We start from the raw sequence: 15,476 nt of genomic DNA, 5'->3' as shown, positions 1-15,476 counted from the left end.
CAGGTGATCAATGATTCTCCAACCTGATTGATGTTTCTGTCTCTATCTCCCTCTCCTTTCCATTCTGAAATCAATAAAAATATTTTTTAAAAGGAGAGGTAAAAAAAGAAGAAAAACACAAACAAAAAAAAGAGAGAAATATAGAAACTGCTGACATTGATGATCCAATAGAAAACCCTAATAGGCAAATCGACCAACCTGGAGAACAACTGGTTGCTATGACATGCACTGACAACCAGGGGGCAGAAGCTCAACACAGGAGCATCTGTCCCCTGAGTGTCCTGAGTAGAGCATCTGACCCTTGAGAGGGAGGGGACCCGTGGTTTTGGCAGCAGGGGGCAGGGATGGCCATCAGGCAGGCCCAGGCCGCAAGCCAAGGCGGGTGGCAGCAGGGACTTACCAATTGCCTCATCAGTCACCCCACAGATCAGCCCTGATTGCCGGCCAGGCTTAGGGATCCTACCCTATATTTAGGGAACAGTCTCTTAGATTTAAGAATTAAAACCGGGAAAGGATATTCTAACACTGAAAAAACAGGATGATGCAGCAATGACATGCCTGGACTCTAGCTTACAGATTTTGTGCTCAATTCTGATTCTCATCCTATCTAATACTAGACAAACATGGTAATTAACTGTACCTCTGACACGCTTCCCATTGGCTAATCAGGGTGATCTGCAAATTAACTGCCAACCAAGAGGGAGGCAGGCAGCCAGGCAGCTGAAGCGAACAGGAGGCTTGCTTGCTCCATTGATGGAGGAAGCCAAGGTTCTCTGCCTGCTGCTGCCAGGCTCTGAGCTGCACTCTAAGAAACAATGTTGCAATTATAGAAGCTACACAAACCCTAGATACCTGCTTTCTGCCAGCTGGGCCTCAGAGCTGGACCTGCAACAGTGTTTCGATTACAGAAGCCAAACAAACCCCAGATACCTGCTTTCAGCAGCAGAAGCCTCAAGCTGGAGCTGGCCTCAGAGCTAAAGCCGGCTCTCAGCTCCAACGACAGCCATAGAAGGTAAATAAATCCCAGATTTTAAAAAATAAAACAAAGCCGAAACCGGTTTGGCTCAGTGGATAGAGCGTAGGCCTGCGGACTGAAAGGTCCCAGTTTCGATTCCGGTCAGGGGCATGTACCTGGGTTGCGGGCACATCCCCAGTTGGAGATGTGCAGGAGGCAGCTGATCGATGTTTCTAACTCTCTATCTCTCTCCCTCCCTCTCTGTAAAAAATCAATAAAATATATTTAAAAAAAAATAAAACAAAAAAAGGAGAGGTTGGGAGCTTCAGTCACCCGCCAGTCTGAAAACGGCCCTCAGCCCCCTCACCCAGACTGGCCAGGCACCCCAGTGGGGACCCCCACCCTGAAGGGGATGTGACCAGCTGCAACCAGCCATCAGCCCCTCATCCAGGCTGGCCAGGCACCCAAGCGGGACCCCCACCCTGATCCAGGACACCCTTCAGGGCAAACCAGGCAGCCCCCACCCGTGCACCAAGCCTGTATCCTCTATAGTAAAAGGATAATATGCAAACTGACCCTGACAGCAGAAAGGCTGGGAATGACTGGTCACTATGACACACATTGACCACCAGGGGGCAGACGCTCAATGCAGGAGCTGCCCTCTGGTGGTTAGTGCACTCTCACATGGGAGGAGCTCTGCTCAGCCACAAGCCAGGCTGATGGTTGCCAGTACAGCGGTGGTGGTAGGAGCGTCTCCTGCCTCCTCAGCAGCGCTAAGGATGTCCTACTGTGGTTTAGGCCTGCTCCCCGCTGGCAAGTGGACATCCCCCGAGGGCTGCCAGGCTGCCAGAGGGATGTCTGATTGCCATCTTAGGTCCAATCCCGCCGGGGAGCAGGCCTAAGCCAGCAAGTGGCCACCCCCGAGGGGTCCCAGACTGCGAGAGGGCACAGGCAGGGCTGAGGGACACCCCCCCACCAGTGCACAACTTTTTGTGCACTGGGCCCCTAGTAACTTATAACTGTGGGACAAAGCAAATTACTTTTCTCTGCTTCAGTTTTTCTACCCATAATGATGAGGAAAATAGTACTACTACCTCAGAAGGATCATGTTATATACTTTTTATAATCAGGGCATAAAAATGTAGCTGCCCATACAACAGCAAGATGCCTTTCACCTGTATGAAAAGTATGGTCACCGGGCAAGCAGCATCCCGGATTACAAGAGGGATGTCCAACTGCCGGTTTTTGGACATTGCCCGAGGGGTCCCGGAGTGTGCGAGGGTGCAGGACGGGCTGAAGGACATTCTAAACCCTTGCATGAATTTCGTGCACCAGGCCTCTAGTGATGAATAAAGTAATGAAATAAGGAAAGAAAAACAACCTGCAAAGGCAAGAACATCAGCAGTAGAGAAATTAATCACAGCTGTTAGAGAAAAGCAAACATAACTTCAGGCATAGGACAATCTTTTACCTGAGAAGCAGCCATTTGGTCCTGGTCCTGACCGGGGTCTGGGTTGTTTTCTCAGGTGACACTATGTTGAGTCACAGAATGTGCCTTCAAAGAAGGAAGCACAGCCTCTTAATCAGCTCATCTCACTCACAGTCAGAAGGACCTTAAAATGCAGAAAAGGCGACCCCCCTCCTGACCACTGTCATAGGAGAGAGTCAGGAACAATGAGCTCCTATATGGAGACCACACTGTGAGGTGGGTTTTTCCACCATCATGTGTCTCTCCACCCAAAGACATGCACAAACTCCTACAGAAATGAAAATATGAGCTGTTGTCCTGACCCCCCAAACCAAACAGAGCACCCCCTTCCCTCCCCTGAACAAACTCTGCTCCTCAATCTCAGGAAGGAATCCTGCAAACCTGCTAATCCCTGCCCTCACCTTCCATCACCTGGTGCACCTCAGTAACCAATGATTCCCCACCTAGAGCTGCTAACCAACTTTACAGGGGAGAGTGCCCTGAGGGCATTTCTTAAAGCTCCTCAGGGGATTTATCTCAGGATGTTTTTAAATAATAAATTAATTGTCAGACTATGATGTGGTGGGGATTCTCCATTGAAGAAACACACACACACTCAGAAAACACCACAGCAACAAAGCTAAGGCTTCTAATATTCCTAGAAAAAGCATCAGATGGTGACACATGCAAGGTCACCCAGTCTTTGCAATCCCAGGAAATGACAAGGGACCCATAACCAAAGGACAAGTCTCTCCCCTCTGAGTGAATAATGATTGCAATTGGAAGCAAATTATTATAAAACTAGAGGCCCAGGGCACGAAATTCGTGCACTGGAGTGGGGGTATCCCTCAGCCTAGCCTGTACCCTCTCCAATCTGAGACCCCTCAGGGGATATCCGACGGCCAGTTTAGGCCTGATCCCTGGGATTGGGCCTAAATCGGCAGTCGGACATCCCTCTCACAATCGGGACTGCTCCCTCCCAACAGCTTGCCTACCTGCCTGTCTGATTTCCCCTAACCACTTCTGCCTGCCAGCCTGATCACCCACTAACCACTCCTCTGCCAGCATGATCGATGCCTCACTGCTCCACTGCCAACCAGATCACCCCCAACTTCCCTCCCCTACCAGTCCAGTCGCCCCTAACTTCCCACCCCTGCAGGCCCGGTAAACCCCACTTGCCCTCCCCTGTTGGCCATCTTGTGAATACATGGGGGCAACCATTTTGTGATGACATGGGCATAGCCATCTAGTGAGGGCATGACAGTAAATTTGCATATCACCACTTTACTATATAGGACTCCCAAGCTTTATAAACTGGAGATTTGTCATTCTCATTCAAATCTGTAAAACTGAAACAATTCAGTTGTTAAATTAAATATATAGGCACACCTAGGCAGCATGACTAAGTGATGGAGCTTGGACCTATGGACCAGGAGGTCATAATTAGATTCCTAGTCAGGGCATATAGCCAGGTTGCATGTTAGATCCCCAGTTAGGGGTGGGCAGGAGGCAGCTGACCAATGATTGTCACTAGTCATTGACTTTTTAATCTCTTTCCCTCTCCTTGCCTCTAGGAAATCAATAAAAATATATTTTAAAAAATGTGTGTGTGTGTGAGATATATATATATATATGTGTGTGTGTATATATATATATATATATATATATATATTATACACATATTTACATACATACAGTGGGGCCTTGACTTAAGAGTTTAATTCATTTCTTGACGGAGCTCGTAACTTGCCGGAGACCATTCATCGTCTTCACTAGCTGAGTTTAGACAGAGACCCCCAAAAGCTAGTAGCCCTTCAAAGTCCTAGTAAAGGTCAGGGCTTGAAAGTCCCAGCAAAGGTCAGGGCTGTGCACCACCCAGTTAATCTAGGAACCACTCAGTTAATTTAGGAATAATAGTTGAAGCATCTCCACCTTAGTTCCCTTAATTCCTTAGATACTTATGTAGATTCTTGTTGATTATTGTTAATCAGATACCCTGACTACTCCCAGAAGCCTATTGATGAGCTAATCAGATACTTAATCTATTCCTGGAATTTGTCCGCCGATCCCTGTGTCATTGAAACCTCCTTACCCTAGGACTACCCCAAACAAACCTCCTCACCCTAGGGCTACCCTAGACCAAATAAAAGGTTGGAACGGCCTGAGCATCAGTGGAAGTCCCTCTCCTTGAGTTGGACTTGCCCGCCTGGTCCTCCAATATTGCAAAATTATCTCGTGTCTCTTTCTCTCATTTGTTGTGCGCCTCCTCTTTCAGATACCGAACCCTATTCCACGTGGGTCGTATAAGGAATCACTCAGCAGTAACTGAAATTACTTGTATGTCAAATCTTAAAGTGAACGAGTGAGACATGTGATGCTGGGCTGATGTTGTGGCGTTCACTGTGATGTTCACTGTGCCAACAAGCGGTGGGGTATATGAAGCTGGCTCGTAACCCGAATTTTAGCTCTCAATTCAAAGCAAAAAATCGGCCGAAAGAGGGCTCGTATCTTGAAAACCTCGTTAGTTGGGACATTCGAAAGTCAAGGCCCCACTATATATAGACACATACTCTACAAGTTGATATATAACAAAACTAAATCATCCAAATCCCATTAGCTCACTCCTCACCCAGATCAGGGATCCCCTCCTCCCATTACTATGTGTTTCTGTCTGTGGATCCATCTCTGTCTGCTGCTCCCTTTCTCTCCACTGTGGTCCTTTCCTGTGTCCCCCTCCCCCCTCCTCTCTCTCCCCTTTTCTGTCTGTCTGTCCTACACCTGGACCATGAAACGCCTGAAACCTACTTCCCTTCAGGGGCTCTTTCTCCTGGTCTCTGAGGCTCCATCTCCACACACGTCTGCGTCTTCCCCTCCCCACGCCCGTGGCCCCTCTGCTGCCTGTTCCCGTCTGTCCGCTCCCACAGCTGCTGACTCAGGGCTGCTCCCTCTGCTCCCTCACCCCTGAGCCCCCCTTTCTGTCCCTGCACTCGCTCCCCAACTCTTCTCCTCTGAACCAGTGTCTCTGCCTCAAGTGCCTCCTCCTGTGCGGCCCCCACTTCTGCTCCCCAGGACCCGCTCCCTCTCAGCACCCCTTCCTCTCTCGGGGCTCCCCCTCCTCCCTGTGTCTCCACTTTCTTCCTCCTCAGGCCACTTTCCCGAGTGACCCCCTCACTCCTACCGTCGCCGTCCAGCCCCCCACACCCCCTATGGGCCCCTCTCTGCCCTTCCTCCCGCCCACGTGTCTGTCTCTCTCACTCCCTCTCCTGACCCCCCAGCCTGGGCGCCCGCCCCCCGCAGTCACCGCGCCCACAAAGCCCCTCCCTGCGGGCAGCTCACCTTTCGGGGGACACCGCGTCCCTCCCCCTGAGCCCCCCCATGGACACTGTGCTCCCCGGGCAGGCAGACCCCTTATTAAATGGGGGTGGGCCTGGGGGGGGGGTCGGACACCCAGGCCGGGAGCCATCCGGGCTCTTTGGGCGGAAAGCGCCGGGCGGGGGGAGGGGCGCAAAGGGCGGGAACCCCCTGACCCAGACTCGCAGCCCCGCGGGGAGCACCGGCGGCCCCGGGAACGGTTTTCAGCGGGAAAACCGCGCGGCAGGCGGTGGCCACAGCCACAGGCGGAGAGACCCCGGGCCGGGCCTCCGTTTCCTCCCAAAGGAACGTGGCGCCCGCACCGCGCAGCCTCCCGGGACCGGACTCACCGCTGAGAGAGGCTCCGGGGCGGGGACCCCAACAAGGACTCCAGCGCCGGCAGCGCCCTCAGCCTTCCCTGCGGGGAGGGGGACGGAGCGTCAGCTTTAAAGACAAACACCCTCCTCAGCGGGAACCGCCACCTTCTCCTCCACGGCCGCTTCCGCGTCTGCAAGGAACTGCGCAGGCGCCTCCCTGCGGGGTGGGCGGGGCCAGAGCCTGAGCTGAGCGGCTCCGCGATGGGGGCGGGGCCGAGCCCGGCGGCCAGGCCTGTGCAGGGACAGAGGGGGGAGGGCGGGGCAGGAGCGAGGGGGCAGCCCCGGTCCCCGCACCTCCTCCCACAGGGACAGCCCTTCCTGGGGGAGTTTCCCACGTCACTGTCAGGGTTTTGGCTGGTGACGCGGCTGCGAAAGGATTCACAAGGGAGAGAAGAGACCGGAGCAGAGGGAGGGCGTTTATTTTACTCCTTCAAAGGGAGGAAAGGGCCAGGTGCCCTTTGAAGGCACAAGGCACCCAAATGGAAAGTTCAGAGATAAAACTAAGGTTAAGAGAGGGCTTTTAAATTACATAATTGCTGTTCAAATATATCATGAATGTGATTTTTGAACAGTAATCATTTGTTATTCTCTGCACCTCATTCTCTCAAAAAACCTTGGTGATCACCTAGGGACTGTCATTGAGCAGGTGACTGCAATAAAAATGGTTATAATTTATCCAAGACATAGAAGGCATTTGTGAGCTAAATGTAAGAACTCTGAGCCCTGATCGGTTTTGCTCTGTGGATAGGGCGCCGGCCTGTGGAGTGAAGGATCCTGGGTTGGATTCCAATCAGGGGCATGTACCTTGGTTGCAGGCACTTCCTTGATAGGGAGTGTGCAGTAGGCAGCTGATCGATGTTTCGCTCTCATTTATGTTTCTAACTCTCTATCCCTCTCCCTTCCTCTCTGTAAAAAAAAATCAATAAAATATATTTATTTCAAAAAGAACTCTGAAATAAAAAACATAGGGTTAAATCTTCATGACCTCACATTTTACAATAGTTTGAGATGGCAGCAACACAAAAACAGAGAAAGCTTAAATAAATTAGTGAGCATCAAAATGAAATGCTCTGTGCATTCGAAGACTCTAGGAAATCGGGGGAAATACCGTCTATCGGATGAGAAAAAGTGATTTTAAGTCACAGATCTTGAAGTATCTAGTATCTTTATTTCCCCAAGTCCTACAAATCACCAACCAAAATACAAACATCCCAGATGGGAAAGATTAATCTCTGCCTTCATATCCACCAATATTTGCTTTATACACTCAGGTCCTCCTCCTTTGCACCCATAAATGTTTACAAGGGTTTTATCCTCTTCATAAGTTGATCCCTTAATTATCAAGAATTATCCCTCCATTATTAGGGCCTCTCTTTCAAATTCTATGTTTTCTCTGACATTAGTATTGCCTCCCTGGTATTTAATAATTTTCATTTCCATGAAATCACTTTTTACCCCTCAAGGGCAGAGTTTTGTCCTTTATTGGATCTCCAAATTCTATAAAGAGACTGTAAAGCCATCAGTTAAGTGGTTCACATAAAAGAGAGGCATCTTTACCTGAGATTCCCAGCAGGCCTGCTCTGACTTGCTCCAATACCTTCCATAACTCTGGGCATTGAAAAACTGTGTATGTGCTGACTTCACTCAAAGCCAGCGCTAACTTTGGGTTAGCTAACTTTGAGCACAGTTATTCTCATACCTATTAAATGTACACAGTCACGATTACAGCTCTCACTAGAGCAACATTCTTTGCAAAGTAGTTTTTTGGGGGCCCAAAGGTAGAGATGAAATAACTTTTTCCCCAACCCTTTACTTTCATGCTGCGTCTTTTGATCTGAAATGGGTCTCATGTAAACAGCATATGTTAAGTGTCTTGTTCTCCTATCCATTCAGCTACCCTGTGTCTTCTGGTTGAAGCAGTTAAACCATTTATATTATGAATGAAATTTGATAGGTATATAGTTATTGGAATTTTAAAAATTATTTAGTGGAGTCATCGTAGGGAACTTTAACTTCCCATTCACATCAATGGATAGGTATCCCAGACAAATCCATAAAGAAAAAGGGGTTTTAAATGAAACAGCAGAAAAGATGAATTTTGTGTTTACAGCTGTGATTATCAACCGGGGGGTCACACAGGCAAATTGGTGTGCTCCAAGACTTTTTTGGAAAAGTAACACCTGACTCTTTAGTCAATAACACAGATTACAGTAGCCATAGATTGTCTAATAAATTAAGTGACAACAGCGAACACAGTAATAGCTGTGTGGTGTGCATGAATCCAAACCAGACTTTTTTGGAAGATTGGCAAAATATATATTTTGGTAGACCACTGAATTTCAGTAATTAGTTCATATACGCCATGAGATTAAAGAAAAATTGAAATCTCTGATTTAGAGCTTTTCACCCCAAACGTAAGAATATGTATTCTGGACAAACTGAAGACAGAATGTACTCTAACCCAAGGGAGAGTATCCACTTCATGTATTTTCCTAATGGCCACGTGAAAAAAAAAAAAAAAGATCTTATGTGTTGTTGGAAGGTACCCATTGTCTTCACTATCAGAGAAGGGTAAACAAGGAGCCCTGAATGCTGGTGAACCTTGAGCCCTGGCAAGGGCCAGAGCTCTGCACTGATTGTTTAGTCGACACAATGGTGGCTCAAGCAATTTCCTGACCAAATAGTCTCAGAAAAAATCTTTACTAATATTTATTGCCCTTTAAGATAGTCTGTTTGTTACCAGAATTGCCTGCCTGATTATGGGTTATATGTGTATCCAAAATTGAATTAAAGGTTGGAAAGGCCTGGGCACCAGTGGGAGTCCTTCCCCTCGTGTTGGGCTTCCCGCCTGGCCCTCAATACTTCCAAATTATTATTTATCTCCTCTCTATCATTTGCACACGTCCATTTTCCAGATCCAAAATCCTGAACCACAGGGGACGTGGCTCGCACATCTGGCGCCTTGATGAGGGACATCTGGAGATTTCGCCTACAGCAGAAAAACAAAGTTTCACCAGCAAGAAGGGGAAATTCACCACATGCAAAGCCCACGGCCAGCTGCAGAAGTCGTGATCCATAAGTAGTGTGGGAACGTCTCTTTTTAGCCAGGTTAATGGGGCAGAATTCGTCAAAAGGGGAGAAGCTTTTTTTTTTTTTTTTAAATATATTTTATTGATTTTCTACAGAGAGGAAGGGAGAGAGTCAAAGTCAGAAACATCGATGAGAAAGAAACATCAATCAGCTGCCTCCTGCACATCTCCCACTGGGGATGTGCCCGCAACCCAGGTACATGCCCTTGACCGGAATCGAACCTGGGACCTCTCAGTCCGCAGGCCGACGCTCTATCCACTGAGCCAAACCCGTCTCAGCCGGGGGAGAAGCTTTATTGTAAACTTTTGGTTTGCATGCTTAAGGATAAAGGAATCAAAGTGTCAGAAGGTATTCGCTTACAGTTTTTGCATGTTATTGTAGAACATACCCTTGGTTTCCTGAACAAGGGACATTAGATCTTCAATGTTGGGAAAGAGTGGGTCAAAAGTTGAAAAAATAAAAGCTCAGGAGCAGGGGGAAAACTTGCCTCCAAACTGTTTCTCCTTGTGGAACATGGTACAGGGGGGCCTTGACTTAGGAGTTTAATTCGTTCCGTGACGGAGCTCGTAACTCAAAGTACTCGTATGTCAAATCACTGTGACGTTCGCTGCGCCCACTACCGGTGGGGTATCCGAAGCTGGCGCGTAACCCGAATTTTAGCTCGCCACTCAAAGCAAAAAATCGGCTGAGAAACGGCTCCTATCTCGAAAAACTCGTTAGTCGGGACACTCGTAAGCCAAGGCCCCACTGTATGTCATTTGGTAGAGCCTTTTAGAGAGGCTAAGGAGGATAAACCTCCTCCCCTTGCACCCTCTGCTCCTAAAGAGGAGCAAAAAAAAAATAAAAAAAATTGGGGGAGTGACCTTCATGGCCCCCTCCATCTCCATGTCCTAATCCTGAAACAGTTAATTCGCCACTAATGGAATCACCTGTGCAAAGAGCGATCCGAGAAGGATTACTGGAGAAATTATGAAGAATATTTCTGGAGCGTTCCTAGCTCCTTATGATTGATATTCTCTAGCTCGTGCAACTCTGGATGGAGGAGATTATTTACTATGGAAGGGAGAATTTTTGGAGAAATGTCAGGAGCAAGCCCACGCAAACTGCGGACGGAATGATCAAATAACTTATGAAATGTTAGCAGGGCTGGTAATAGTATAATGACGTGCAAAATCAGCTAAATTATGTGCAACAGGCATATGAGCAAAATTAGACTTTGTGGAAGAACAGGACATTTAAAAGAAAAAAAAGAATGTAGGCAACCAAGAAGTACACAAGGTGGCGCTCCAGGGAAAGGCGCGAGCATTCCACCTCCAGATTCAATCAATGCAGATTCAACCTCTTTTAAGTCCAGATATTAAAAGGGAAATTATTGGGTACATATCTATTAATTATTATTTTATCTGTATTTATTGTTTATTGTTAGTTTATTAAACATGACTTTAATTTAATTTAATAAGAAAGGAATGATAGATGGCCATGCCATGCCTGGGTTTCCCCAGAACAAACCGAATGTGGGAATGGGGAGAGAGAAAATATGAGCGGTACACGTGGCCAATAATACAGGTTCTAGGAAAACTCCCTAGACAAAAGAAGTAATTAAAAAATTACTAGGTCTTTTGGCGATCGTGTAGAATGGAAGCCCAGTCTCGAGAGTGTTATTAAAAGTCTCATCTTTTGCCATGTTTTTATTTTGCAGCCCGTCATTTAAAATTTAGACAAATGGACCGGTTTGGCTCAGTGGATAGAGCGTCAGCCTGCAGACTCAAGGGTCCCAGGTTCAATTCCGGTCAAGGGCATGTACCTTGGTTGCGGGCACATCCCCAATAGGGGGTGTGCAGGAGGCAGCTGATGGATGTTTCTCTCTCATCGATGTTTCTAACTCTCTATCTCTCTCCCTTCCTCTCTGTAAAATTTAGACAAATGAAACATTTCCCAGGATTTGGGGATGCATCTGGGATTTCTGTAACCGTGAAGAGAAAAGCAAGCTTAAGAAAACGTGTGCGCTCTGCCCGATTTTGGGTGACTTCTTGAGCCCCAATCACTTCACGGATGCTACAGAATAAAACAGACTGTTTTTTATTTAAAAGATGGCAAAAAAAATGACACAAAGAAAATATACAGGCTATATTTGGACAACAGGATTAATGTTTCCATAATAATGATAGTTCTTGAATAATAATGTACTGCATTCTATGGTTGCCTCCCAAATCTTGGGGGCACTCCTGTTTTTCCACAAAATAAAAATAAAATAATACTTTAGCATTGAAGCCACTAAAAGTCAATAAGTTATCATTGTTACAAAATTTGCCAAAAGAAAATGCTTTGGATGGTAATTGGCTTTGAAATATTAAAGTTGTTAAATAGTAAATATAACTAAAATAAAGAATTTGTGGTAAAGCTTTTCAATAATATATTAATGATAAAGGGCCAGTCACTCCTCTCCCTGTAAAAGTGGAGCAGCTGGCGGCGGCAACAGAAACCTGACATGTTATCTCTAAGGAAAAATGTGGCCATTGAAAAATTCCCCTCCCTGCCTTTTCGCAAGAAACGTAGTTTTCCAAAGCTTTCGGTAACTTAAGAATTTAGGCCGAAACCGGTCTGGCTCAGTGGATAGAGCGTCGGCCTGCGGACTGAAGGGTCCCAGGTTCGATTCCGGTCAAGGGCATGTACCTGGGTTGCGGGCATATCCCCAGTAGGAGATGTGCAGGAGGCAGCTGATCGATGTTTCTCTCTCTCATCGATGTTTCTAACTCTCTATCTCTCTCCCTTCCTCTCTGTAAAAAATCAATAAAATATATTTAAAAAAAAAAAGAATTTAGAACATTGCCGAATTAAATAACAAAAATTATTAGATATCTAGGTATTTTAAAATAACAAGATACTAAAATATTAATCTAAATTTGCCTGATATAAAGAAAAATCTAGCCAGAACCGGTTTGGCTCAGTGGATAGAGCATCGGCCTGTGGACTGAAAGGTCCCAGGTTCGATTCCAGTTAAGGGCATGTACCTTGGCTTCGGGCACATCCCCAGTAGGGGGTGTGCAGGAGGCAGCTGATCGATGTTTCTCTCTCATCAATGTTTCTAACTCTCTATCCCTCTTCCTCTCTGTAAAAAAATCAATAAAATATATTTTTAAAAAATTAAAAAGAAGGCAGGGCATACATTTTAAAGGAAAAGGAGGAAAAAGTTCTTTGCATTTAGTTGAAGGTATATACAAGTTAATAACAGAAAGAAAATATATTAGAGTAAAAATACATTTTTTTAAGGACATAAACAGAAGGTTTGAAGGCTACTTTGAAAGTATAAAAATTATGGATATATATATATACATATATATATATATATATTTAAAAGTAAATTTTAAGCTTAATAAAAAGGAGAAATTTTTAAATTTCTTCCGCTACTATTTACAAAGTAAACTAAAAATTATTGTTCAACCATTAAATCTCACCATTAATGAGACACCATAAATAAAAAGAAAGCTGCTTTTACTTGGAAAGTATGCATGGCAACACTGGCCAGAATCCAAGAAGCAACAAAGTTTGTTGCTCGGTTTAAAAGAAAGAAACAGTGTGTAAAAGAAACTCTAAAATGCAGCTCAAAGATCACCCTGGGAGGAAATAAAGGGAAATGCCCTTCAGATATTTAGAAACTGTAATTAAAAGTCAATATATTAGGCCTTAAAACGTAGAAATACAAAAAGAATTGTCTTAAAACCTTAAATGACTTTCAGAAGTTATTAAAGGGCATTAATTGGTTAAGACCTTATCTAAAATCTCTATAGAAGAAATGACAAATTTGTTACTCAATTAAAATGACTCAGTGACACAAGCTATCATTTCCAGCAATTTCATAAAACGTTGAAAATTCAGGACACTGGAGGATTTCCAAAAGCCTCTTAATATTATTTAAAACAAAAAAAAGGGGGAATATGGAGAAATCATCTGTAAGTAGACTACACCAAGCCTTAATTACTTTAAATTTTTTCACTTGTGATGCCGATGGCAAGACACCCATAGAAATACACTGGTGCCGAAACCGGTTTGGCTCAGTGGATAGAGCGTCGGCCTGTGGACTAAAAGGTCCCGGGTTCGATTCCGGTCAAGGGCATGTACCTGGGTTGCGGGCACATCCCCAGTAGGAGATGTGCAGGAGGCAGCTGATCGATGTTTCTCTCTCATCGATGTTTCTAGCTCTCTATCTCTCTCCCTTCCTCTCTGTAAAAAATCAATAAAATATATTAAAAAAAAAAAAAAAAAAAGTAAAACACTGGTGTCAGAATAAGCCACAGGAAAATGGTCTGGTTAAATGGAAACATCCTGAGTCTGGGTTATGGAAGGGCTCCAATCCCCTCTTAACATTTGGTTGAGGGTATGCTTGTATATTTCCAGAAAACTTCTCCAAGCCCGTGTGGATTCCTGCAAGAAATATTAGACTTCAACATGGATCCAAGGGAGGAACTGGCCAGGTTCATGCAAACCTTGCACCTGGAGCCATGCCTTATACAGCTACAGACAATCCACTACCCCAGGCGCAGACAGCAGCAGCCCTGTCCCAAATAAGCTTCCATTTTTATATATTTAAGGCCCGTCACCTATGTCGAGGTGCGGGGGGTTCCCATATGGGTGCTGCTCCTAAGTGGGACATGCACAGGTGGTCTGGACCATCCGCTTGAGGCTTGTGCCAATACCTTCTGGTCAGACACTTTCACAGAGACAGCACTGAGATCGGAGCCGAGTCGGAGAAATTACACACAGACAAACAGGTTAGATGCGAGCACACAGGGGGTTTATTTACCAGTTCCTGATGGGTCTCAGACGCTGGGAAGGATCCATCTGGCGATGCTCGCTGACACACTGACACACACACACACACACACACACACACACACACGTAGACGGTGCTGTTGGCTGCTGGCTCCTTCGTCGACCGACAGTTAATTGGGCAGAGTTTCGTGCTGGGAACCGAGACGTGAGCACACACAGGTCCTCACGCTCTGGCGACAGGAGAGCTATGAGCTGCTGGGTCCATCAGACTGTCTGGTGATATACCCCTCTGTAGACGTGGTCTTCGGTGGTGTGTGTGTTATCAGCGGCTGCCATGTGTGGATCCACCCGGGGTCTGTTAATCTATGGGTGTGTACAGGCTTTGAACATTCCCATCAGATAGGATGTTTATCAGTACTAAGCAGAGCTACAGGGGTGCATTCCTGGGTCCCACACAGCATTCCTATATCTAACATTACGATAACAGTCCACACAGGGTCACATGCATTAAGTTGTACATTCTAAGGTCCTAACATTAAGTACCATAATGAATACTATAACAAGCCCCAAGCAACCCACTGAAGATAAAGAGTGGGAGGAGGACGAAGAGGATGGGGAACAGCCCAGAGGTCACCTGGGGCATGGTGAAGAAGACAGTCCAGAAATCTGAGCGAGACCAGAACCCCAAGAACGCCTAAGAACGTCTTTCTTGCCATGCTAGCAGTAATCAGCTGTGTGGTAATACTACCAGGGGCAAATGGGGAAGTATTTTGGACTTATGTTCCTGACCCACCATGGGTAAGACCCCTTACGTGGACTGATCCCCCACCTAATGTAGAGAGTTAGAAACATAGATGAGAGAGAAACATTGATCAGCTGCCTCCTGCACACTCCCTACTGGGGACGTGCCCCCAACCAATGTACATGCCCTTGACTGGAATCGAACCTGGGACCCTTCAGTCCGCAGGCGGACGTTCTATCCACTGAGCCCAACAGGTTAGGGCTCTTTAAAAATTTTTATGTATCATTAGTGGAGAGCTATGTTGTAGAAATTTAATGAAACTGAAAATACATTAATAATGTCATTCTTGGAAACTTCCTAGAAAATACAAAAAATGATAGTGTAGGGCAGTGGTTCTCAACCTTCCTAATGCCGTGACCCTTTAATACAGTTCTTCATGTTGCAGTGACCTCCAACCATAAAATTATTTTTGTTGCTACTTCATAACTGTAATTTTGCACTGTTATGAATCGTAATGTAAATATCTGATATGCAGGATGTATTTTCATTGTTACAAATTAAACATAATTAAAGCATAGTCATTAATCACAAAAATAATATGTAATTATGTATGTGTTTTCCAATGGTCTTATGCGAACCCTGTGAAAGGGTCGTTCGACCCCCAAAGGGGCACGACCCACAGGTTGAGAACCGCTGGTGTAGGGTATGTCTCTCATGTGAGTA

General features: G+C 45.8%; 3 protein-coding genes and 1 long non-coding RNA gene across 4 annotated transcripts in view; all 4 read right to left on the bottom strand.

The window, feature by feature from the left end:
• LOC132216109 (zinc finger protein 665-like) overlaps positions 1-15,476 on the bottom strand; it is an 84,006-nt gene that overhangs the window by 38,755 nt on the left and 29,775 nt on the right. The gene's annotated exons all lie outside the window — the stretch shown is intronic.
• LOC132216075 (zinc finger protein 91-like) overlaps positions 1-15,476 on the bottom strand; it is a 114,386-nt gene that overhangs the window by 69,178 nt on the left and 29,732 nt on the right. The gene's annotated exons all lie outside the window — the stretch shown is intronic.
• Positions 1-15,476, bottom strand: part of LOC132216108 (zinc finger protein 383-like) — a 115,912-nt gene that overhangs the window by 94,557 nt on the left and 5,879 nt on the right. The window lies entirely within an intron of this gene.
• On the bottom strand, positions 278-6,275 carry LOC132216170 (uncharacterized). The gene is made up of 3 exons (XR_009448718.1): positions 6,125-6,275; positions 2,427-2,510; positions 278-464 (listed from the first exon to the last, which is right to left on the bottom strand). It is a non-coding gene; the product is annotated as an uncharacterized LOC132216170 (long non-coding RNA).

Source organism: Myotis daubentonii, chromosome 15 (assembly GCF_963259705.1).
Source record: "Myotis daubentonii chromosome 15, mMyoDau2.1, whole genome shotgun sequence".
NCBI lineage: Eukaryota > Metazoa > Chordata > Mammalia > Chiroptera > Vespertilionidae > Myotis > Myotis daubentonii.
This window is presented reverse-complemented; position numbering and strand designations above follow the sequence as displayed.